Below are 26203 nucleotides of genomic sequence, written 5' to 3' on the forward strand. Positions count from 1 at the left end.
ACTGGAAACAATCTGATGACCTATGGTTTGACCAGCACCAAGCTGGACAGTGCTTGCTAGAGATGGGTAGCAGCACTAGCCATCTATGAGTTCAGTATTTGCTGTCAAAGAAGACTAATGTGGATGCATGTAGCTACTCTATCACAAAGGCCATGCATTACTGAAGTTATCCTATGGAAGGACTGAAAATGATCAGTAACACCCAAGGAGCCCAGCTGGAAGGACAGCTGAGAGTTTGGGACTTCCATTAGGTAGCATCCACAGCATATGTGAACCATATTTCGTGAAACCCACCCTCTTTGCCTCAGTTGTCCCTGGATGCCTGGCAGGAGGAGCAAATGACTCATGAAGATGAGAAATAATATAAGCAAGTGAGAAAAGAAGCAAACCTGAGGGAACTGAGTTCAATTCCTTAAAAAATGCACCTCGCTGTTGAGAAAGACTATAGCCAAAACTGACACCCTTCCTCTCCTCTCCTGTGCTTTTCAATCCAAGCTAACACATCACCTGGCATACAGAAATCCATTTTCTGAGCCTCCAGGTATCTGAATATGTTCCAGAGCTTGCTCATGGCTCATCTTACAGCGGATTAATATCCAGCACCAAGATGGTAAATGAAACATAAGGAATGAATCAAAATGAAAGTCTCCAGCTTTTCTGAGTGGGAAGCCCAGTAGACTCAGAGTCTAGAGGCATGGGGTAGAGTCCTGGTCCTTCAGGACTATCCATAGATTAGGCAAGTAACTTGCCCTCTCTGAAACTTGGCCTCTACCCAACCACCAAAAACATACATACATACATACATACATACATACATACATACATACATACATATGTGCATGCATATATACATAAATGGATGGATGGATGAATGAATAGATAGATAGATAGATAGATAGATAGATAGATAGATAGATAGATAGATAGATAGATAGATGGATGGATGGATGGATAGATAGATAGATAGATAGATAGATAGATAGATAGATAGATAGATAGATAGATAGATAGATAGATGAATGGATGGATGATCTTCCTAAAACACTTTCCTTGTTAAAAATCCTCAATAACTCTCATTAGGATAAAGTACAAACTCCCCTACCTGGCATTAAAAACCATTCAGAACCTGGCTGCAGCCTACTTGTCCATATTTCATACTGCTCCCCTTCTGACCCTCCACACTCTAGCCACACTGGCCTTTTGACTGCTCCCCAAACTAAGCATTCCATCTCTCACCTCCAGGCTAGAAATTCCATGCTCTCCTCACCTAGCTCTTGGAATCCTTAGCTTCTTTTAAGACTCAGCCCAGGTTCCTCTTTCTATGGGAAGCCTTTTCTGACCCTCCTCCCTAGTTTTTAGCTCATGCTCCCTACTTCTCTCCTCAGATTATATCATGTTGATTTCTAATGCTGTATCTCCTCAAGTAGACTATAAGCTATTTGAGGACAAGAATTATTTTTCATTTTGTCTCTAATAGAATGCCTGACACATAGTAGGTACTTGATAAGGTACCTACTATGTAGATAGGTACTCAATAAATGCTTATTGAATTGAATTTTGTCCACCAGACCCCCCAAAACATGCATGTTCGTATATAACATATATACATGTGTATGTCATATGTACACATGTGTGCATGTATGTATGTGTGCATAGGTGCATATTCTAGCTGTGGGGTCCTGGACAAGTCATCTAATCCTGTTTGCCTCACTTTCCTCATCTGTAAAATGAGCTGGTGAAGGAAATGACAAACCACTCCAGTTTCTCTGCTAAGAAAACTCCCAATGGGATCAGAGAGAGTCAAACATGACTGAAAAAAGACTCAACACCAACACACATACACATATGCACCAGCAGTACCTTCTAGCAATGAAATAGCAAGGGATGTGAAAACACTCATGGGAAAATGTGTCTAACCATACAAATGACCACCTCAATGAAAAAAGCATTGATTAGGCCCTTACTAAGTGACAAGCACCATACTACATGGTAGGCATACAAAGAGAAAAGAAAGATATGCCTGCTCTCCAAGAGCTGATGATATTCTCAGGGGGAGACAATACACACCGGGAAGGTTTCAGCTACAAGTTGGATGGAAAAGTCCCATGGTCCTTCAGGCTCAGCAGCAAAGCAGATGATGATGAATGCATCTGTCGTAGACACATTTTATGAATTCCAGAATGTAAACGATCAACAGGAAACAACTACTAGCAAAATCACTCACTGATGATATTTCTATTATCTGTGGTCTATTAAATTTTGATCATCTATTGTCTATTAGCTATGATCAATTAAAGACACTTTTGGTTGAACTGAGATCTCACTCTTGCCTTGGAGTAAGATGCTATGTTGACATTTCACCAAAAAAAACACAGAAATCAATGGCCAGCATATGCCAAAATATTTATAGCGGCTCTTTTTGTAATAGCAAAGAACCAGATATGAAGAGGACGCCCAACAACAGGGAGAGAATGGCTGGACAGATATGGCACATAATAATAATAACTAGTGTATAGCACTTTAAGGTTGTAAGGCATTTTTACGTATGTTATCTCACTTGGGATTAGTAATAGTCCTATAAAGGAAGTTCTATTATTATCCCCGTTTTACAGATGAGGAAACTGAGATTGAGTGCCTTGCCTGAAGCACCAAGGTGGTTGACTAGGAGACTATGGTAAAAGTTTGATAAAGAGAAGTAATACTTCCCTTACAATGCACCCAATTGTACACCACCACACACGGGAAGTATAGCTTTCCTGAAATGACCTGGTGGGAAAGTCACCAATCAGGACAGCAGGACGCCAGGGCAGAAGTTCTTCCATGGCATATAACATGTGTCTGATGCATTCTCCTTGGCATAGTACAGGTTATGGGAATTTGTGGCAAAGCCACTACGTCAGTATCTCTAGTGAGGAAGAAAGAGAAAGAGCTGCCATTGAGTACTGGTCGAGCCCCAGAGCGATAGTGAATACAAGCGGCTTGCATGTGACGGAAAACATTCAGACAAAATGGAGGCATGGAAATGAGATTGCCCCCCCCCAAGAGCCCTGGCTCATTAAGCTAATGCAAGATGTACTATTCCTAATCTCTGGTCCATCTTACCTCAGTGGTAAAATCAGAATGATTAAATGTCAGAGTTAAGTAATGAGCTGATGCATGGTCAAGAGCATCAGATCTTACACAAGACAAAGAGGATGTGGATGACCAAGTGACAGGCAGGGAAGGAGGAAAGCATCTGACCACATCTTAATTGAAGGGACCATAGTAGATCACAGATTTTGTAAACTAAACATCCACAGATGCTGGTTGAAGATGACCCCTTCATGCAATGTTCTACGGAAGCAAGAATCCAAATAAAAATGGTGGCTATAATTTGGCGCCTTCTGCACTGACTGGGCTGGGCGCAACGAGTCATCAGTTATTAATCTCCTGATGTCAGCTTCGAAAGAAGTCTCCAGTGGAGCGCCTCTGGGATCTTCGCTTGGCCTTATGCTACTTAACCTTTTTAACAATGACTTGGATGGATCTGTGCTTATCAAACGTTCTGCTGACTCATAATTAAGAAGGAGTTGCTAGTAAGAGTCTGAGATGGCATTTGAACCCAGGTCTTTCTGACTCCAAATCCAGAGCTCAAACCACTATACCTCACTGCTTTTCTTGCCTCATAGGGTTTAAATCCAGGTCACCCGGACCAAGTCCCTGTAGCTCTGAGCTCAAAACTGCTTTGAGATAATTAGCCCAAGTACTTAAATCCAATTCACTTGCACATCATGGCATCACCTTCCTGACGTCATGGTCCTCTTCAAGAAAGACAGACAGTAAGTACTAGCCAATCAGTGAGAGCCAGAGTGATGTAGGTTTAAGGCATGGTCCAGTAGCTCCACTTGAATCCCAAAGAGACCTTAGTGACCATTGGACAGTAAGCTTCTGGAGGGCTGAGACTGTCTTTTGACCTTTCTTGTGTCTCCAGAGCTTAGCACAGCGCCTGGTATATAGGGGACGCTTAATTAATGTTGATTAATTGCTTGGCCTTCTGCCTCCAAATTTGACTCACTCTTGACACCACATCAAAAAGTTTTCTCATCCAATCCTTCTGTTCCTACACTGCAGGGTAGAATAACACACCCCTGAAATGTAAACACAAGAGGGACAATACTAATTGCTCCCAAATCATGCAGCACTTTCCATGAATTGTTTCAGCAGGAAGCTTCCCTTCATGGGATTATTGTGCCTTGGCCAGCCAGCTGTCAGGTCAGAGAAAAGAGCGGAGTCAGAATAAAAAGTCAAGTCAACAAGCATTAATTAAGTGCTGACTGTGTGCTAAGCTCTGGAGGATACAAAGAAAGACAAAAACAGCGCCTGCCTTCAAACGATCCAGAGAGGAAGACAATGCCCAAACACTATAGCAGGGTAAATTGGAGATAATCACAGAGGGAAGGCATTAACCATTAAGGAAGACTGGGAAAGGCTTCTTGCAGAAGCTGAGACTTCAGCCGAGACTCGAAGGAAGCCAGAAGGTAGAGGGCAGCTAGGTGGCGCGGTGGATAGAGCGCCAGTCAGAAAGACCTCAGTTCAAATCCAGCCTCAGACACTTACTAGCTATGTGACCCTGGGCAAGTCACCTCACCCTGCTTGCCTCAGTTTCCTCATCTGTAAAATGAGTTGGAGAAGAAAATGGCAAACCACTCCAGTATCTTTGCCAAGAAAATCCCAAATGGGGTCACGAAGAGTGGGACATGACTGAACAACAAAGAAGACAGAGACCAAGGACGAAGAAGGTGCCAGGCACGAGAACAAAGAGGACGAGAATATGCTTTTATTTTGTCCAAGCATATGACAGTTAGAGATGGGAGGGACCTTAGAGATCAAGAAACCCAGTGCCATCATTTCATGGAGGGGAAGAGAACTGGAATTTATTAAGTGCCTATTATGTGCCAGGCACTGTGTTAAGCGCTTTACAAATACCTCACAACAACCCTGGGACTTAGTGCTATTATGATCCCCATTTTATAGATGGAAAAACAAAGGCAGACTTAAGTGACTTGCCCAGGGTCACCTAGCTAATAACTGTCTGATATGCCAGATTTGAACTCAGGTCTTCCTGACTCCAAGCCCAGAGCTCTATCCACTGCACCACCTAGCTGCCTCTGAAGAGACTGAGGGGGAAACTGAGGCCCAGAGAGAAGTGATTTGTTCAACATCACACAGTAAGTGAGTGGGTGGGTGGGATCTAGAGCCAGGGCCAGGATGAGCACTTCCCGTGTAAGGCAGGCCAGTGCTCTCTGCATTTTTTGTTAGATTGTAAGTTCCTTGAGGGCAGGGACTATTGGGGCCTCTTTTTGTAACCCCAGTGCTTAGCAAAGTGCCGGTACATAGTTTGTGTTGAGTCATTTTTAGTCATGTCTAGCTCTCCGTGACACCATTTGGGGTTTTCTTGGCAAAGAAACTGGAGTGGCTCGCCATTTCCTTCTTCAGTTAATTTGACAGATAAGGAAACTGAGGCAAACAGGGTGAGATGACTGGCCCAGGGTCACATAGCTAGTAAGTGTCTGAGGCCAGATTTGAACTCAGGAAGATGAGTCTTCCTGACTCCACACCTGGCACTCTGTACACTATGGCGCCACCTAGCTGCCCACCTGGCACATAGCAGGCACTTAAATGTTTATTGAATTGAATGGTGGTGCATCACTACTCGTTTTGGTAGAAAGGTAAGGTCCAAAGTGGTTCTGGGAACAGGGTGGCCTGCAGGAAGCTCTTTAAGAAGTTGAATCCATTTTTTTCTTAAATTTTGCCCCTTTCCTCCTGCACCTCATCAGAAGAGATCATTAAGGAAATGCTCACTCTTCAACTCCATTAGTTGAGAGTATTTTCACTGGGACTCATGCCAAGGTCATAACCCTGTCTCAATTCATGGATCAATTTGGACTTGAGACAATGACAGATGTTCCCGTCTGAATTCAATTAGTTCAGATTTTCTGCTTTTCTGAGGCATAATCTGAGTGAGAGAGGCAAAGAATTGAACAACAGAGCAGGAGAGTCAGCTACAAAGTTAGGAACCATGCAGCGTGGATGGCTGAGGTGAGCCCCAATTTCAAAAAACCTGGATTTTGTCCCTCCTCTTAAAACTATCAAAAATGTCCTGGGGATTTCCTGATTTGGCTAAATGAGCACTGAGGAAATCCAATCAGTAGGAAGGATCACAATTAATAAGAAAACTCACTTTAAGATGGTGGCTGGACCACGATTTTATTGGAATACGGAACTCTCAGATGAGCAAATTCCCTCTACCAATGCAGGTCAGCACCTTCTGAGAGAGAAGTGTCCAGCCCCAACAGATGAATGACTTACTGAAGGTCAAACAGCCATGAATAGAAGCAGGATTTGAACAGCAGCTTTCTTGGCTCTGAGGCCAGCTTATCTATTGCCTCTCTGAGAGCATCATAGGGTTTGCCAAATCCTCTCTTGGGAACATCCCGGTGAAGGGGGTAGTGCAAAAATTATTATCCCCATTACACAGATGAGAAAATTGAAGTGTTGATAGGGTAAATGACCTGTGCATGGTCACACAAGCTAGTAAAAGCCTCAGGAAGGATTTGAACCCAACTCTTATGTCCATTCCCATCGTGCTACCTTAGCTCTTGGGACCCCATCCTATCCCACCCCCCAACTCCCACAATACAAAGATCCAGGGACATACATTCTCTCTGGCCCATTTCTCCTCCCAGAGAAGGCATGCGAATAGTAGTAGCTGACTTGTCTCTCCCACAAAATCTCTACGGCTCATATTTTTGCCCCCAAAACACTGGAAATATCAGTATCTGACTAATTTTGCTCTTCCCAAATAGAGTTGTTCAGCTGCCCTGGAAGTACTTATGGTAGCCAGGCATCAAATATAGAAAACACAACAGAAATATGAGCAAAAGTTCCTACAGTTAACAATACTCTTGCTTTCCCTCTAGTAGAAGAATTCAGAAATGAGCCTGTCCCTCCCCCACCACCACCTCCCACCCCAAAAGACCTTCACGATCCACATGACTCACAGTACTAGGGAAGGAATGAGTCTGGCCGGCATGTTGGTGCATGTGGTTCTCCAATGTTACAATCTCTCATTGTGTCCTGGGTCTCTGCTCCTCAATGAGGCCCAATGTAACATCTCTCCCCTCTTCCTCTCATTTGGGAGATAATAGTAATGAACATATGTTACAAATGATAGAAGGGTACCAAAGATAGAGAAACAAGACTGAAGAAACTTCTCAATTACTCTGGAAAACTAGCACAGAGAAACCACACATCTTTCACTATGTCCATTGTGCGTACGCATGTGTAAGAAGGGATTTCCATTCATTCTACACGTGGAGTCAAAATGAAACTCTATTGGGATCCCACCTCTGACACATCTTTGAACCTCAGTTTCTTCATCTGTGAAATGGTGATGTCGGCAGAGCTTACCTCCTAGGGATGCTGTAAGTAAGAATCAAGTGAGATAATGTATATAAAACGTTAAAGTCCTATAAAATGGTGGCTTATATATGACAGGGGCAGTGTGGGTAGGGAAGTAATTGGCAGCACAGCAGTGATCACTAAAAGAGATGTTTATAGGTTGCAAATGTCATTCTACCAAAAGGAAGACAAAGGAAGTGCCTTAGCCCTGGAGTCAAAGGACCCGAGTTCAAATCCCTCCTTTGAGGTTTACTGTGTGACTTTGGGTAAATCACTTTCTCAACCTCAGTTTCCTCAACTGTAAAATGAGGTTGAATTAGATGTATTGAGGTTCTACATATGTTCCTATAAAAGCCTGCTCCACTCTGGCAGCAAAGTCGAGGAAGATGGTCAAATAGCCAACTTTTTGGTTTGGAAAAAATAATCCCTGTAGATACAGAGAGACAAAGCTTTAAAAAAGAGAAAGAGAGTGAGTTTGCAGACATGTGGTGAATAATAATAATAACTCCCATTTCTAACATTTATTCAGATTTACAAAGCACTTTTTCCTTCGGGGCAGCTAGGTAGTGTCACAGTGCATAGAGTACAGGGCCTAGAGTTAGGAAGATCTGAGTTCAAATATGACCTCAGACACTTATTAGCTGCATGACCCTGGGTGAGGCACTTAACTCTGTTTGCCACAGTTTCCTCATCTGTAAAATGAGCTGGAGAAGGAAATGACAGACCACTCCAATAACTCTGCCAAGAAAACCCCAAATGGGGACACAGAGAATCTGATGCGACTGAACAACAACTTCTTCTTTGGCATAGGGGATTAAAAAGGTGGCCTTAAAGTCAGGAAGACCTGGGTTCAAGTTCTGCCTTTGACACACGCCGGCTACATAACCCTGAGCAAGTCCCACAGCCTCTCAAGGCTCTAGGCCTGAGGCGTCAAACTCTCTGCAGCCTGCACTGGATGTAATTGGAGAACGGTTAACAAAATAAATAAAAATACAATACAACATGGCTAATGTATTCACATTACATCCAGTACAGTGACTTTGTGAGTCAAGATGCCAGTGCAGTAGGCAGACGCCAGTGCAGTAGGCAGCCCCCAGTGCCTACGAGTGGCAGAGAGTTTCTGACCTGCATTAGTACAGAGAGTTTCCTCACCCAAGAGCTCCCTATACCCTTGAAAACTGGAATCTAAGGGCACGCCCACTGACTGAAGCGTGGCTGCATTAAGTTGTGGTCTGTGAACGTGATGCGAGAAATGAGGAACCAGGGATTTCAGAAAAACATGGAAAGACTTATCTGAACTGATGCAGAGTGAAGGGAGCAGATCACGGAGAACAACGTACGTAGTCATCCTGTTCATCAGCACGGTGCCCCCACAAGCTGGAAAACCCATGTAAACATTTTTGACCCTTCCTTCATACCAGAGAAGAAGTCTGAATTATTAGGGTATTGGAAGACAAAATATGTTGCTATTATACAATACGATACATATGTTTTGTGCATTTCTGAGTTTCTAAACTTTTTCTGTCATCTGCCGGCCTTCAGGGGTCGTCTGCGGCTTCCACAAAACTCCCCCAAAATCCTCTTTTAATTTCTTATGCCAACCGACGATATATCAGAATCGTGATGGGGAAAGTCATGATGTGCGAGGGATAACTGTACTACTAACATGTAAACACAAACAGTTCTAAGGACTTTTATAGACTGGTGAAGAGTGAAATGAGCAGAACCTGGTGAATGATCGACACAGTAACAACAATACTGGGAAAACAAGCAATGTTGAAAGGAGAAAGGAGTAAGCCCAACACAATCATTATCCAAGATTCCAGAGGACTGGGGATGAAGCCTGCTGCCCATGACAGAGAGGTGCACAATGAGACACATACACATATAAATCAACGAGTATTTGTGTATACAGACACACGTGCATACCGTTATGTGTTTGTTTATATGTGTATACATACAAGCACATGTATATACACATATAAATACGTATTTGTGTATATAGACACATGTGCATACCGTTATGTGTTTGTTTATATATACGTATACATACAAGCACATGTATATACACATATACATGCATGTACGAATGTGTATCTACAGACACGTACAAATAGATGTGTGCATTTATACAAATATGTGTATGCATACACATGTGTGCACACATATGTACATGTACAAACATGTGTATACATACACATGTGTGTACACATACATTATACAGCCATTAAAGAAATGTTTTGTTTGACTATGCACACAAGTTACAAGGAATTGGTTTTTATTTTTATTTTTTAATGAGGAAGAGAGAAAATGGATAGAAGAAAAAATTAGATTTCTCTTCACTTTTTAAAATAGAGAGATGGGGGCTACAGATGGGAGATATTACATGTGCTTTCAGAGATCACTTAAATTTTTTACTCTACAAGAGACCTAATGTGTATGTGTGTGTGTGTGTGTGTGTGTGTGTGTGTGTATAATATGTACGTATCTGCATGTGTGTGTATGACATTTTTAGAGAAAGAAATCACAGGTCTGATCCAGTTTATCTAACCAAACCCTAGTTCGGCAGCTTCGTCCCCATCATCTAGAGGAAGCTGAGGTTCAGCCTGATGGAGTGACCTGCCCACAGCTAACACAGGTCAGCAAGTTCTATGTCCAAAGGTCTGGGTCCTCAGTCCCATGTGCCTTAGACTCTGTAAAGAATGACGAACGGGGCCTCTCAGTCTCTTAACTCTTAGAACCTCAGGATGGGATCTGGGGGGGAAAAAAACCCTCTGCAGTTTCTGAGCCACCAAATGAAGTGTTTGACTGTTTACCTGACAAAAGGCCTAGGAGCAGAGAACAGAAGCAATTGTGGTAGATTCCCTGCACTGCAGAATCTCCGATAGGCTGAGCGTCCTGCTAGGATACATTCCATTCCAATCTACTTTAAATCTGGTAAGGGAAATACAAGCAATTTCTGAGAAAGCATTAAATGTCCTGGTGCATATTGGGTCAAGATACATGGTTCTCATCTCACAAACGACTCCAAAGCCCAGGGAGTTGTTCCCAGCTCATGCAGGAAGGTTAGACCTCTTTTCCTTTAGCAGTCACCCTGGCTCACAGATGAGAAGGTCGTCACGGATGTTAGAGCAGCCAAACCCCAAAAGGGCATGTTGGCTCTGCATATTAACAACAACAACGAGCATTTATATTGCACCCTAAAGTTGCAAAGTGCTTTACACAGGTTATCTCATTTGATACAACAACCCTGTTGGGAAGGTGCTATTATTATTCCCATTTTACAGATGAAGAAACCAAGGCTGTGAGCTCAGGGATTTGTCCAGAACAGGGGTGGGGAACCTGCAGCCTCGAGGCCACATATGGCCCTCCGGGACCTCAAGTCCCCTTAATAAAAGGATTTGTTCTGTGAAGTTTGGATTCAGTCAGAGGGTTGCACTTGAGGACCTAGAGGGCCACATGTGGCCTCGAGGCCGCAGGCTCCCCACCACCAGTCCAGAGTCTTACTTTACATATCTGTAAAATGAAGGGGTTAGACTAGTTGACCTCTAACATTCCTTCCAGGCATAAATTTATACGTTCTGACCTTCAAATGGGCCGACAAATTGCATATTAGTGCATGGAGCGCGCTCGCTCATAAGTTCTTCATCCCATCCCAAGAAATCAACAGAACCAGGCTCATCTCAAATCCACTGCACTTGATTTCTCAAAATCCAGCTGGTTTGACTCCCCCCAAGATGGTAAATGAATGGCTATGACTCAGCCCAGTTCTCCTTCATCACCTCCACGCAATGACAAACGCACCGAGGAAAAGAAAGAACGAAAGCAAGAAGACGGGAAAGGAAAGAGCTCTTTCCTCACATAAAGACACCAGAGGAAAAACTAATAGAAAGATTGAAGAAGCGAAAAAACCAAAGAGACCTGAGGTCGGTGCGGGAAAAAACTGCAGAATAAAAGAGGGGACAAACTCTCCAAAAGGAAAAAAAAGCGACTCAAAACCAACGACAACTCCAGAAGACAAAAATGGACAGGCTGCGTTGGTGCCACAGAGCTTTGGAATCCCAATAAGAGATTTAAGGGGAAAGGTGGCACCTATAACATTGGCAAAAGACTGGGTAAAGAAGGACTTCAAGATGTACGTGAAAACTGACAATGTAGAAAAGACGGTAGAAAATCTCAGCTATATGGTGGGCTTTTGGAGGAGCCCCTCTGCTCCTCCATGAAAAATGCAGAGAAGGAATAACAGCAGAGCAAATTCTAAAGTGGAAAAACTGGATGACATACATGTATGTATGCCGTTGGGAGTACATGCATGCATGCATGAATGAATGAGCATTATGTTCTTTTTGTTTGTTTGTTTGTTTGTTTGTTTTACATGGTTTCATTTGATTCAGTCTGGATGTAATCTCCTCCAGAGCTAACTCTGCTTCAGCTTGCAGACAAAATGAAAATGTAGAAAGGTCTACTTCATATTGTTGGCACATCTGTGGGCATCTTTCCCCTTATTCAACTCAGGTTTAACTAGCAAACAGAATTTAGATTCCAGTTTCACAAGGAGTCAACTGCAGGGAAGTCTATCTCTCTACAATGATCTTGAAGTACAACCGCAGCAAGTTACTATAATTTCAGTTTACAAAACATTAGACCAAGAAGAATTCTCTTGAATGGGTTTAAATATGTTTTATTTTAGACAACCTACATGACAGATTTTTAAAAACAATACCTCCACTCCCAAATAAATCAAGGTCAAAAATAAATGAATAAAGTTCTAGATGACATCAGCCCAGGTTTGTCCAAGTCCTGGTGCTGAGGAGAGGACAAAAAGTGGCAGCCCAGTTAGGATGACAGGTGAGCCAAAGTAATCAGCTGAATGTGTTAACATTTTTCTATTTCCAAACCATTGTTAAAGAAAATCATAAATGGGTCACACCATCCTCATGGAAGTCCACGAGAGCCACCATGCCCTCTGGATTCATGTTTTTACCTATGAAGAACCGCTAGTTTATCTTTTTTAAATTACATTTGGATGTGTTTGATTTGTTCTGCAGCTCCCATCATTTTATGACAGTTTTACTGTCTTCTGTTTTTCATGTCTGCCTTTGGTTGATTTCATGTAGTCTTTGACATACTTTTTGTAGGATTATTTTATGAAGCTAGTTTCTTGCAGATGATGATTCATTATTATGTCAATTCCAATGATTACAGTGGCATCTATGTTCCTTCATCCTCAGGACCTTCAGCAGAGGCATTTCCACTGATGAATGCATCATCAATGGTCCCCTCGGTCCTACTGACCATCTTCCCCTCTACCTCTAGCACAGCCCCATGGTGATCTCTTGGATCTTGTACATGTCAGAGAACATCATACCATGGCTGACGAGGTGCTGGTAGATGATCATGGTGGTGGAAGGAGGGGCGTGGTAGTGGGAACCCAGAGCTCAGTGTGAGTGTGATTCAACCAGAGCAGCACTTGGTGGGGGAAAGAGGGAGTGGGCAGAAAAACATGTGCATTATGGTGTAGGTTCTTGGGAAACAAAAGCGAAAGAAAGACAGTCTCTGTTCTCAAGGAGCTTATATTTTAATAGAGGAGGATAACACATTAAAGGAAGTGGAGGGAGCCACAGGGTAATTCATTTTGCAGAAGCAATTGTATTATTAATTTGATTGCATTTTCAGAGCTCTACAAAGTAAAGGAACAGATCTAGATGACAGAATTCAGCAAGACAATGTGATAATGGTTGGTCTCCCAGAAAAAAAAAAGTGTGAAAAAACAAAGACTTTAAATATCATATTCCAGAAAATCATTTGAAAACAACTGTCCAGAAGGGCAGAATGCCAGTGGATAAAATACCTACTGGTTGCCACAAGAGGAATCTTAAATTTAACCTCCCCAGAAATGTAATTGCCAAATTCTACCACTTCAATGTCAAAGGGAGAATTTTGTAAGTAACTAGGAGGAGGCAATTTACACATCAATGAATTTGACAGACATGAATCTATTCAATGAAAACAGGAAATAATGGAGAGCCTAAAATATAAGCTCAAATGCAAAAGAAACTGACCTGCACCTCAAAATTATCTTTCCTGCAAAACTGAGCACTACTTCATCATGAAAAAAGAATATTCTTCAACTAGATCAGAAGAGGTAACTCTTTCCTGCTGAGATATACAGTTCTGAGAAGGGGTCTTAATATTAAAATGTATCAAGTTGTTAAAATTTTAAAAGAGGTTATTTGTAATTGAATACAAGACACACACAAGTCAAGGACAACTCAGTGGTAACATGCTGTCATGAAGTGATAAATCTATCATAGTGTTTATGGAACATCCAGAATACACGATGCTGAAAACACAAGGGTAGAAATGTGAGGGAAGAATATTTTGAAAAGGGAGCAGATAAAACTCAATCCTTGGGAGGACTGAAAGGAAGGTCAGGGGGTAAGTGAAATATACCTGAGGAGTAAGGCACAAATGAAAGCCGATTAAACAAAAAGGTAGGGTGGGGGAGGGAGAAGAGTCTCACATGTAGCTTATGGCAAGTGTGTGGCCATGGACAAACCATTTAACCTCTTCCTACTCCCAAGCAACCTGCTGACATTCACTGGTGGAGGAAGATTCCACACAAAGATAATGAAGTCATAAATCACTGACGGAATTTTTTTTAAATAGCAAACACAGACACCATTAAAAGTGAAAATTAGGGAAACTACTTTATGATTAAAAGCACCTTAGATAGTGAAGCAATGACAATAGTAAGTATGTGTGTACCAAATGACTTAGCAACTAAGTTCTTAAAGAAAAAGCTAACTAATTTTTTTTAAAAGACCTGAACAATAAGAAATAAATCCTAGGTGACTTTACCTTTCCTCTGTCATATCTTGACAAATTCAACAGAAAGATAAAAAAAGAAGGAAATTACAGATGTGAACAAAATATTGGGGGGAAATTGGACTTGATAGACCTGTGGAGACTTCAGCTGGAAATCTTTGAAAATATATGTGTCTCCAGTTCCCACAGGATCCGCAAAAAAAAAAAAAAAGCCATCATGTGCTGGGAAATAAAGAGCTTATGACATATGCAAAAAGGTATGAATCTTAAACATTTCTTTGCAGACCATTGTTTTTGTTTTTGTTTTATCTGATTCCACCAGTGTAGGGAACTTCATTCTGCCAACGCAAACTGAAAATTTGCTGATGGATTAGAGGCAGCAACCCAGCTGAACTCTCTCAACATTCCCCTCCAAAGAATTTTAAAATAAATATTTTAAATAACACCTCAAATCAAATTTTGGAGTGGTAGAGACACTTTTGTTGCCTCAGGTTGAGACATTTTTCCAGCCTAGAAGGTTGGCAGAAGAGGTCTGCGATCAGCATCTGGCCTTGGAGGTGGTCACAACAGTGGCAGCAGCAGCTTTGGGAACTCTTAGCCAACTAGTCAGAAAGAGATTACAGGGAGCCCTTTGCTGGTACTGAGTGCAACTGGTACTAACTGGCAACTTTTTTTTTCTATATGCAGCTAGGTCATAATTCCAGGGTAGAAAGGAGCACTTGGGGTTGGTCACAAAGGATTAGGGGCCCTGGTTGGAGTTCCAAGGCAGAGAAGGGCTCTGGCACTTCTAGCCACACGAGAGCCACACTAGTCACAGTTCCAGGGCCAAAAGAAGCAGTAGTACTTGTGGCTACAGGGAAGCAGAGGCCTTCCTGGGGAAAGACCAGAGCACAGACCAGGAGAGCAGTGACTACACCTCTCCCTGGATCACACCACCCTGGAAGCACTGAAAACTTGCAGACCTCCAGAACTAGCTCTGAAAACAGTGGCATAAAAAAGGCTGAAGCTTGGAACAGCGCTTTCCCACCCCCAGGTGACCAGCGCCCAATTTTAACATAAAATTCAGAGTAAAGAAATAAACTGGAAAAAATGATCAAAAAAAGCTACTACTTTGGCAAGGAAGACCAAGACACAAACGCAGAAGCTGTGAAAACACTACAAGCACAGTCTCAAAGAAAAATGTTAATTGGACCAAGACCAACAAGAATTCCTGAAAGAGTTCAAGAAAGAGTTAAGAGTGGTAGAGAAAAAATTGGGGAAAGAAATGAGAATGATGAAAAAAAAAAGTTGTAAGACGAGAATTAGCAGCTTGGTAAGACAGGCCCAAAAAATTACTGAAGAAAGTAACACCTTTAAAAATAAAATTGGCTTAACGGTGAAAGAAGCACAAAAATTCACTAAAGAAAATAACTCCTTAAAAAACAGAATTGGACAAATGGGAAAAAAAAGGTCAAAACTCACTGAAGAAAATAATTCCTTTTTTCCCAATATATTTTTTATTTATTTCATTACATATTTCTCAATTACATGTTAAAAATTTTAATGTTCTTTTCCGTCATTTTTGAGTTCCAAATTCTCTCCCTTCCTCCTTGCCCACCCCTCTTTAAAAAGGCAAGCAATTTTATACAGATTACGTATGTGAAATCATTCAAAACATTTCCATATTAACCATGTTGCAAAAGAAACACAGAACAAGAAAAAAAAGTTTTTTTTTAAAAGTATGCTTCAATCTACATTCAAACTCAGTTCTTTCTCTGAAGGTGGATAGCATTTTTTTTGAACCAAGAAGAACTTTTATTAACGACCTGGCCAGACTGGGTATCCCACGTATGTGCACACCTGTGTCAGACAGGTACACAGCTTTTTATTCCCTATTCCTGATTCTAATTTCCCTCTCCTGTTTTCCCATTGGCTGGGTACCACAGAGGTTAGAGCCTATCCAAAGTGCCTAATTTCTCCACCTGAGTCTCTGCCCCTAATTACATCTCCTACTCCCTATGATTTGGGGACCCAGGCCTGCACCCACTTTTGCTCTTATTTGGGTATGGAAACACCCCCCCTTGCTTAGTATGTGGATTTGTTCATCGATACCTAATCTCACCTGGTTAGTCTATTCACCCACCAACAGTGGTTTCTTATTCTAATGTATGGCTTCCTTTGTTCAACTTCCACCTAACCCATTTCTTAGGTTTCAGGTGACTTTTGTGGAAATGAAAACTAGCTATTTCTCACATTCCTTCCTCTTCTTTCATCCATAATTTTTATTTCCACATCCCCCTCAAATTTGGTCCTAGTATTGCCCAGGCATTTGTTTGGTAATGGTGGTTTCTATTAACCTCTGCACTAGTCCTCAAACACAGGGTATTTTATAACTCCAACCCCTGTTAACACCTCAGCCATTACTAAAAATAGATACTGCCATTCCTTCCCATTTTCCAATCCATGACTCTAATCATCTAGTCAATGAATTATCTATCCCAGAGTTCTCTGCCAATTCTTCAGCTAACATGGTTAGACCTTGCAATGCCTTAGTCCATTTAAGGCATCTAGTGCAGTTTTCTGATTGGTGTTCTGGACATCATGCGGTGAAGTTTTCTAGTCTAAATGCTGTTCAAGCAGTGTCCAGCAGACTGTCTTCTTGTAGAGATCCTCTTTCTTAAGTCCACTGTCCTACAAGATTGATATTAACACAATTTTAAATTACCTTGCCAATAACCAGGTCAAATAATGAAAGCAAACTCAACCCTCATGTCTCTATTATTATACATTCTTACTCATATTCCTCCATCAGAAGGATGAGATTCCACTGAGGAATTAATAACAGACTCTAATCCATACATAATTACATTGAGTAATCAATTTAAAAACTGTACATATCAAGTAATGAGACAATTCCAACTTCTGATCATGTAGAAATAAATAACCCTTAATTAAAGTGGATGCTTCTTTTAAGGCATTTACAAGATAGTCTACAAGCCATTCTTCTTTTAACATTAACTAATTGTAACAAACTGAGAAAAGTTTGATATTGACTAATATATCACTAACTAATATATAACTAATAACAACTTTGACATTAACTAAGTAACAGAATAATATCCTGGTTTCACAAGCCTTTGGCCTAATAATCCCCATACCATTATGAGGAATTAAAGGACCCTAACTTAACAGGAATATACTAGTAGCAGATGTCAAGGCTGAATACTTAATTCTAAAATTCTAGGCCAAATAGCTCAATCTTAAACTTGTTTCTTACTCTAATAACCTCAGATGTTCCAGCATCAATCTATTGTTTAATAGATTTGATATTGTGCTTATAAAACTTAAAACTATACAAATTTGCCATGAAATAATAGAGACATAACTAAAGTAAGGGAATAATGCTTCCCCAACTTCATGTCAATTCTAGGCAGAAGTTATATAATGGCCAACTGCATTGAGCAAGGCTTAAGGTCTTAAAGTCAGGTGTCATAGTGGGGAAACTGAGTCAGGAGAATCCCACCTTAGCCCATGCAGAATAGTCATTCTCCTGACCTTCCAATGAGAACACCCTCCGCAGTGCATAGATGTAGCTCATAGACATCTCCCCCTCCCCCAGCCACAGGGTTTCTGGCATCATGGGTCAGTAGCTCACTCAGTTCCTTGATAACCATCCCTGGAGTTAAACTCAGAATAATACTTCATTAGCAGCCCCTAAGATCTTGGATAGCAAATACCCATCATCAGGGTTTCAGGTGTGACTATAATCTCACATTAGTTAGGGAAAGGTGGATAGCATTTTTCATCATAAGTCATTTGGAATTGTCTTGGATCACTGTGTTGCTGAGAATAGCTAAGTCATTCAACAGTTGATCATCATGCAATATTACTTTACTTTGTACAATGTTCTCCTGCTTCTCCTCACTTCACCCTGCATTGGTTCATGTAAGTCTTCCCATAAAATAATTCCTTAAAAATTAGAATTGGGCAAGTGGAAGCTAATTACTCCATGAGACATCAAGAAACAACAAAACAAAGTCAAAAGAGTGGAAAAAATAGAAGAAAATGTGAAATATAGGGAAAACTGACCTGGAAAATAGATTGAAGACAGTTAATTTAAGACATTTTGTACTAGCTGAAAGCTATAATTTTAAAAAGTGCTTAGACATCGTATTTCAAGCAATTATATGGGAAAATTGGCCTTAGGTGCAGAGATAATTTAAAAATTCTTAGAATACCTGAAAGCCATAATAATTTTTAAAAAAAGAGCCTAGACATCACCTTTCAAGAAATTACTGAGGAAAATTGCCCTGATATTCCAGAAACAGAGGATAAAACAGAAACTGAAAGGATCCACTGATCACCTCCTGAAAGAGATCCCCAAAATTAAAACTCCCAGGAATATAACAGCAAAATTTCAGAGCTCCCAAGTCAAGAAGAAAATATTACCATCAGCCAGAAAGAAACAATTCAAATAGCATGGAGCCATAGTCAGGATCAAACAAAGTTTAACAGCTTCTGTGTTAAAGGAGCAGAGGGCTTAGAATATATATTCTAGAAGGTAAAGGAGCTAGGATTGCGACCAAGAATAACCTACCCAACAAAACAGACTAATCCTTCCATGGGGAAACGTATATTTAATGAAATAGAAGTGTTTCAAGCATTCCTGATGAAAAGACCAGAGCTGAATGAAAAATCTGACATTCAAACACCAGAATCAAGAGAAGCGTACAAAGGTAAATATGAAAGAGTAATCCAAAAGGACCCAATAAAGTTAAACTCTTTATATTCCTATATGGGAATGTGATACGTGTAATTTCTGAGAAATTCATGGTTATGAGGGTAGTTGGAAGGAGTCTACACAGACAGAGGGCATGAGGGTGAGTTGAAGTTAAAAAAAAATGCTGAAACTTATTCTTAGGGAGTTGCCCAAAGCACTGATAAGTTAAGTAATTTACCCAGGGTCACGAAGTTAGCAGGTAATGGAGGCAGGATTTGAATCCAGCTCTAATTCTCTGCCCACTATGTTATATTGCATAACATAAAATTATCATCATTGAGGGAAATATAAACAAAAGAGGCCGGAAACTGAGACTCAGGTACAGTTGACTTCCCCAGTATTCACACAACGGGTACATGTCTGAAGCAAGATTTGCTCAGGTCTTCCTGATTCAAGGTCTAAAACACTATTGACTACAAAATCTTCCCCAATGTGGTGTACACATAGTTGGCACTCAAAAATATTTGATAAATGAATGATAATTTTTTTACATTTAATTTTTTGTTTTATTTTTCTGAATTACATGTAACAAAAAATTTGATTCTTTTTTAAAAAGTTTTAGTTCCATATTCTTTCCCTCCCTTCATTACCCCTCCTTGAAAAGGCAAGCAATTTGATACCGATCAGATATATGCAGTCATGCAAAATGATGAATGATAAATGTTAAACAGATGTATCATTTGTTAAGTGATGAACTCATTTAACAAATGAACTGCCTTCAGAATAACAGCATGGTTCACTGGAAGGAGGCTTGTTTCAGATCTGACCTGGGGCTTCTGTGGGCCTTTCCAACTCTCAGACTATTCTGAAGGGACTGCCTTCAGAAGCCACTCAAGAAAAGGAATTTAGGACTTTATAGCCCCTCCTGTGAAAAGTTACTTTTATACAGAATTGGAGGCTAGGGCTTCTTTGTGGGGGCATATGTTTGCCTTTGTGCTTGTCCTCAGGATTTCTGCTAGAAATTCAAAGGCTGATTCCACCAACGTTCATCCATTCCTCCAACAGAGGCAGTGTGGTGGAACACCAGGTTGATCATGCCGCTAACCTGTGTGACTCTGGGCAGATGCCTTTCTCTCTGTGGTCCTGGATTTCTTCTCCCACAAAATGAAGGGCTGGAGTAGGATCTTATACTTGGCAGGTGCTGGACAGATCATACTCATTAGTTAGGCCCATCTCCTTTGGGGTCACGTCAGCCCTCACTTTGGAGACCCCCTGCTCTGGGGAGCGTTTTGAGGGCTCTAGGAGTTAGGATCATAGATTGTGAGCTGGGAAAGATGTCGTCCAAAGCCCAGTCTTGCAGAAGCCAGTTAGTCACTGAGCTAGAAGGTAGCTGAAGTAGGATTCTAAGTCTGAGGCTTAGCACATAGTAGGTGCTTCATACATTCTTACCGACTGTGACTCAGGGTGAGGTCCTTTCATTCTGAATCCAGCCTTCTCTCACCCCATCTTCTCCATCAAGGCCCCTTCACACCACACTCTTCCCCTACCTCCTGCATCTCAGGCCTCTCAGTTTCTGTTTGTTCCTCATCCCCTCAGTATGATGAGCCCAAATTCTCCAAAGCTGTTCCAGTGGACCGCAATTTCTGGGAAATCCCAGGGTCAAATACCTTGTGGGAAGAGCAATGGAGTATTGGAGGATCTGAGTTCAAATCCTGATTCTGCTCCTTGCAATCAGGATGGCCTTAGACAGGTGATCTGAGCCTCAGTTTCCTCACCTGTAAAAAGGAAACATCACCAAGGTCCTTTATAGCTCTAAATCCTATAATTCTAATTACTGGAAATGCTTCAAATAATGAGGCCCAGAGAAGGACTGAGTCTCCACTGGCAAAACAGCTAAGCTATATTCAAAGAGGTTCGCCACCAGATATTCGGCCACAGCCACCCAGGAAGACTGTCTCCCAAGGCAGAAGTTGGGGTCTTCAAGTCTCCAAGGCTGAGGGATCACTCATCAGGGGCTTCACAGAACAGATCTGTCATCAGGTACTGGTGGGGTTCAGAGATTCATATGATAATAGTAACAACAACAACTAACATTTATATAGTACCTACTATGTGCACTGAGTAAGCACTTTACAATTATTAACTCATCTGATCCTCATAAGAGCTCTGGGAGGTAGGGGCTATTAGGATCTCCATTTTACAGATGAGGAAATTGAGGCAAATGGAGCTTAAGTGACTTGCGCAGGGTCACACAGCTAGTAAGTGTCTGAAGGTGGATTTGAACTCCGGTCTTCCAAACTCCAACTCTAATGCTCTACCCACTGTGCCAATGAGCAGCCACTAACTTTCTTACTGGCCTCATAGGGCAATGTACACAGTCTTTCTCAAAGACTGCTTACTTCCCTACAATCAATCAGTCAATCAACATTTATTAAGTGCCTACTATGTGCCAGGCACTGCGCTAAGTGCTGGGGACACAAAAAAAAAAGACAAAAGATAGTGGCTGCCCTCAAAGAGCTTATGATTTTCTTTGAGGAAGCACTAATTATTAACTATTATTATTATTAATTATTAACATTAGTTAATAAGCTAGATGCACTGGACTTAAGAGTAATGAAGACCTGAGTTCAAATTCTACTTTATTAGGAGAACAGTTACTGGCTCAGTAATTCTGCGTAAGTCCCTTCATCTCTCTCCCTTTTAAGATCGATGGCCTCTACACTGCTCCAAAGCGCTGGTTCTTTGACCTACGTGGCCTGGAGCAAGTCACAGAACCACCCTCGGCCTTGGCTTCCTTTTCTATAAAGTGAGGGGGTTGGACTGGGCCTCGGAGGGCCCTGCCAGATCTAGAGCTATGATCCTAAGTCACTTTATCTCTCTTGGTCTCAATTTCTTCAATGGCAAAATGACGGCCAGATGGCCTTTCCTAGAACCACGAGCAGGATAAGCCCTTGGAGGACAGCATTGTTTCTGCGCTACTTCCCTGCCTTTGGGCTCTGCTAATATTAATTCAGTACAAAACAACCTGAGCTCCTGTGTTTGGTAATTAGCAGCTCAGTTTGGCAGAGGGAGAGAAGCTAGCCTCCCTTGCTCTAACTCCTAATGTGCAGTTAATTAGAGGCCCTGGCAGCAGGCAGCCCCGCCAGCTTCTGTGTGCCTTCCCCTACAAGGAAGCGTGTCTGCTTCCCTGCAGAAAGGCCCAGTGAAACAAGCAGCAGGCTGTCCCACAGGCCAACGGGTAAGGACTTTAACTTTGTAAAAGCAGCCCCTCAGAAGTGGGGAGATTCCCCTTCCACATCCACCTTGCAGCATTTATTTTAGACCATCGCAGAGGCACTTCTGCCATTACCCAAGGGCGTGGCATCCCCTCTATGGGCACCAAAAGGTCCCAGGAAAATGGAGTATCGAGAGCAATCATGACACTTCCTTCTCCTCCAATAAAATGTAAGCCCCCAGAGGGCAGGCTTTGTCTTGTCTTTGTATCTGCAGGGTTGAATGCCTGGTACACAGTGGGTGCCTAATAAATGTTTACTGATGGCCTGATTGGGGGGAAAAATCACCCTATGAAGTGGGTTAAACACCACAGCATACTGGATAGAGGGCTGAACTTGGGAGTCAGGAAGACCTGGGTTCAAATCCTGCCTTAAACACATAGCAGTTGTATAATCTTGGACAAGCTATTTAACCTCTGATCTGTGGTTTCCTCATCTGTGAAATGGGGGCGATAATAATACTACTCGTTTCCCAGGGCTGTCGTGAGGATTAAATGAGGCTGCTGTCACTGAGTCCTTTCTACCATTCGGGGTTTTCTTGGCAAAGATACTCCAGTGGTTTGTCATTTCCTTCTCCGGCTCATTTGACAGATGAGGAAACTGAGGCAAACAGACTTGCCCAGGGTCACGCAGCTAGTGAGTGTCTAAGGCAGGATTCGGACTCACTCTAGGCCAGATGTTCTGTGCACTATGGCACTACCGAGCCACCCTATTAAATGAGGTAACGTGTAAAATGCTTTGGAAACCTCAGAGCCTTATAAATGGGAGCTATTATGAGGTTGGGTAAGTTTTATTACCCCCATTTCACAGAAGAGAAAGTCGAGAGCTAAAAAGAAACCGTTGTTTCTCTTACCTTACCTAAGATCGCATTAGTAGAAGAGGTTGTATTTAAACCCAATTCTTTTCATTAATATATACTGCCTCCCCATTAGAAGCACAACATCTGAATGTGGGTGGGGGTCCCGTGTGCAATGGGAGGTAGGTAGGACATACGACTTGCTCTCTCAGGAACGGAGACCATATTTGTGGTCTTGGAAAACTCATCAAGCAGTTTAGTGGGGAAGGTATTGGTTCTGGAGTAAATTAGTTAACTAGCATTTATTAAACACCTACTGTGTGCCAGGTACTGTGCTAAGTGTTGGGGGCACAAAGAGAGGCAAAAACTGGTCCCTGTTCTCAAGAAGCTCATGGTCTAAGGGGGGAAACAACATGTAGCCATGTGCAAACAAGAAATAGAAATGGGATAAAAAATGGGGTCCTAGGAGAACCTGGGTCCAAATCCTGACTGGAATACATCCTCGTCATATGGCCCTGAGTCTCTTAGCCTCTGATGTCTTTTCCAGCTCTAGAACTAGGGTCCCAAGTGCCTCTACCTCCCTGGGCCTCAGTTTCCTCCTCTGTAAACCAAAGGGATTGGATGAGATGACCTCTAAGTTCTCTTCAAGCTCTAGAGCTAAGACCCCACAAACAAGGTGGGACAGAGACATTTCCACCTCATTCTGCCCTTCTTGGCTCCAACAGATCCCGTTTAGAGACAAGTACAGTGAAAACACACATCTCCCAAAGCCGGCCCAGCTACTTCCAGTCCCCTTACATATCCGCAGCCGATGACTGGAACCCAGCAGGATATTCCTGCTTCCATAACACATTCTATCCCGCTTTGAAAGTCGAAATATAATTGAAAAGGCTAGGCTCTTAATGACACTCAGCACACCTTCCTCATCTAACCACTCACATGATGACTACTAATTAGTCCCTCAACACACAACCGAGAAAGAAGGTGAAGATGTTATCTGAGCACTCCCGAAGTCAATGTCCAGGTCTGCCTTGATTAAGAGAAACATAACACCATGTTTGCAACCACGCTGGGGAAGGTGGCCCTGGGAACTAATTACAAAATGTGAGTTCACGCAGAATTCCTGCAAAACCCTCTGGCTTCCATCTACCAGGAGAGAGGCAGACCTTGGCTGAGTCAGTCACGCTAAGGATTCAGAAATGACTTCTTTGTGCTAGCAATCAGTGCTCCCGGATTTTTCTCTCTCTAAGCTGCATGAATGTCTAACTCATCACGATTCTTGAAGGCAAGAAGGAAGACTCCCAGACACTGTGGCTCATGAAGTCATTTCGATTATTCAGAACATGAGCATCTCTCGTCCAAAAGAAGCACAAACAGAATCGAGACCGCCGGACTGGGCACCTTCAGAACCCAGTCATCGCGACAAAACCCATCACCAGATTCGAGGCAAGGAGTGAGTCACAAAAGCACTCAGTACTAATATGTCTTTCGGGCCAGCAGAATCAGTCACTGTTAATTTGAGTTAAATTGATAGGGCCCCGGGAAATGTCCATTCATTAGTATTTTAAATAGAGAGCCTGCAGTGTGCCCTGAAAGAATCAAAAACGGATTAGGAAGTCTTTCACTCCACTAAATGCCATGTTGTTTGGAATCAAATCTGACCTCATCTACAAAACGGAAGCCAACTGCTGGATCCTGTTTTACGCAAATACTCGCAGACTCATTCTGCATGGAAGTTGGTGAAAGAGAAGTAGGTATGGGGAAGAGAAGAGGGGAAGATGGGTCGCAGAATTTTCAGGCTATTTTAAAAATGCCTATTTGAATTAGTGTGAAGTAATTTCTTCCCCCGCATCCATAGATGCCGCTGCTGTCTTTTTTCCTGGACGGGAACATGTGGCTAGAAGGGCGAAAGTTCACGTGTGGACACCAGCCTGAATAACTGCAGCTCTCCCCATGGGCTGGCTGTGACTTTGTCTCACTACCTTATTAGCAGGAAAACAGGGCCCCGAGGATTTATTGATGGAGCGGGGTGGGTCTATATGAACTAGATGAAGCTGATGCTACGATTCCATTGTGAGCCAGACTGAAGTTCTCAGCTCTCTTCCTGGTGATGGGAATGGGTTGCATGGAATCAGTCATATGGTGGAGGGTGTCAATCCCCGCCCCCATTGACAACTGGTACAATCATGACATCATGGATTACAAGATCAGAGAGCTAGAAAGGCCCTCATCAGAGGCCAGCTGGGACAACCTTCTCTTTTTCCAGATGAGGAAACATTCCAACAGAGGTAACAATTGTGGTCTAACAGCAAAGACAATGTGCAGCTGTGTACAAACAAGATATAGAATTAAACAAGAGTAGCTTGTTTCTATGTGACAGGGGAAGGATTTGACTCTGACTCCAGAATCAGTAGGGTTTTTTGTTGTTGTATCATCAGATACTTAAAAAAAAATAAGTTGACTCTTTCATAAACTATGCTGTTCTTAAGCCTTTGCCCAACTATCTTCAACCACTGGCTCCATATGTTATTGGAGAGACGTTAGTCCTCCCACTCCTCTATCTTTCAACAGAAAATAACATGCTTGGTGGCATTCTTCCCCATTTCTTAACTTTGTGCTTATGAAGTGGTTAATATGCATTGTCTCATTTGATATTCACAACCTCGAGTGATGATGATAAATATATTTCACAGGGAAGGAAACTGAGGCTCAGAGAGAAGCAGCATCCTTCCCTACCTCCCACCTGCCTCCAAAGTCACCCAAGGGCAAGGACTCAGATCTAAGTCTGGTCCTCTTCCATCCAAATACCCCGACCCACACCCACACTCACCCCCCACCCTTGCTGCACTGCTGTAAAGACATGACCAGGTTTCCCTTTAAATATTTTTGGGTGGGTGGGGTGTTGGCATCGGCAGGTCTCTGTAAGTGGCATCAACGAGGTGGAGGAGGCCATCATTATTCTGATGGAATGTCCACATGATTTAATATTCCAAAAGAATTATGCCACCATGAGTGTCTGATAAACCCCCTTAGAATCAAGGGACTTGAGCTCTCTTTCTTGTAGGCAGCCACCTTCCATGGGAAAACTGTCAAGTCCGCTGAGGTGCTAGGGTCGGGCCACACGGCACAAATGTGGGTCGTTGCACAAGACAGTCAAACTTCGTCTTT

General features: G+C 42.2%; 1 pseudogene; it reads right to left on the minus strand.

Moving 5' to 3' along the window:
* Positions 1 to 12146: 12146 nt before the first annotated feature.
* On the minus strand, positions 12147 to 26196 carry LOC144457479 (translationally-controlled tumor protein-like; annotated as a pseudogene).
* Positions 26197 to 26203: the final 7 nt, after the last annotated feature.

The sequence above is a fragment of the Phascolarctos cinereus genome, unplaced genomic scaffold, assembly GCF_003287225.1.
Source record: "Phascolarctos cinereus isolate Bilbo 61053 unplaced genomic scaffold, phaCin_HiC Scaffold_5;HRSCAF=322, whole genome shotgun sequence".
Lineage (NCBI taxonomy): Eukaryota > Metazoa > Chordata > Mammalia > Diprotodontia > Phascolarctidae > Phascolarctos > Phascolarctos cinereus.